General features: G+C 41.6%; 1 protein-coding gene across 1 annotated transcript in view; it reads right to left on the bottom strand.

The window, feature by feature from the left end:
• The window catches only part of LOC119582086 (mediator of RNA polymerase II transcription subunit 4-like), a 4,569-nt gene that overhangs the window by 2,608 nt on the left and 1,067 nt on the right, over window positions 1-894 (bottom strand). The window lies entirely within an intron of this gene.

Below are 894 nucleotides of genomic sequence, written 5' to 3'. Positions count from 1 at the left end.
AGGACAACAAACATATATAGATACATTAATAATGATACAGGAAATAAGGCTGATTCATATGAAATGGTTCCCAAATTAAATGATTATTTCATTATTTTCTGCTAATGTAATTCACCTTTTTATCACCTATCATGCACTTACATAATTATAGTTAATTGACATTAACATTTTTGATTGAAGCAGTAGCTGTAGCCTATAGCAAATGCTAACAATCAATTACTATGCAGATTTGCACGTTATCTGCTGGCAGTTCAAAGCAACATCTACAACCTCTACCTTACCATACTATACATGGTGAAGATTTGTTGGCCTTTGCTGGAGCAGTGAAGATGTGTAGGCCTGAGCGATCACTCGAGTCACTGCGAGTGTTTCAATAAATCATACTCTATGCTTTTGGGTCTCCCATCGTACGTCACTCTCATTACCCTGACTATGACCATGGAGAACGTGGAAAAACTAATGAAATGATTACAGAGGTTTAGACCAAGCAAAGACCAGCCAAGATTCGCTCCTCAACGCCCAGAGATTTACACGCCAAGCAGCGCACATTTCTGCAGACGGGAAAACTTGCAGTGCTGACAATTTTTTTTTCATCAGATAAGGAACCAGTCTAAGGTCATATCAACCAGAGGATTGGTTCACCTTTTACCCGAGCAACAAGCGTAAAGGAAACTGCGGGAAGTACTTCGTTTCGGGCTCTCTGGCACGTCAAATAGCTCTGTTGCTTCTGATTTGCGGCGGAAGTACCAAGACAATAAAGGTATTCGTTACCGAGAGCGACGCAGAGACGGAATCCCGAAACCTTGGGAATCATGCAGATCCAAAAAATGCAACCCGAACCTATCCTACTTTCTATTTATTCCCTAGACAGGCAGGCAATCCCCCCCCCCTGTA

This window comes from Penaeus monodon, chromosome 15, assembly GCF_015228065.2.
Source record: "Penaeus monodon isolate SGIC_2016 chromosome 15, NSTDA_Pmon_1, whole genome shotgun sequence".
NCBI classification, from domain to species: domain Eukaryota; kingdom Metazoa; phylum Arthropoda; class Malacostraca; order Decapoda; family Penaeidae; genus Penaeus; species Penaeus monodon.
Note: the sequence above shows the minus strand (reverse complement) of the source record. Positions and strands in the feature narration are given on the sequence as shown.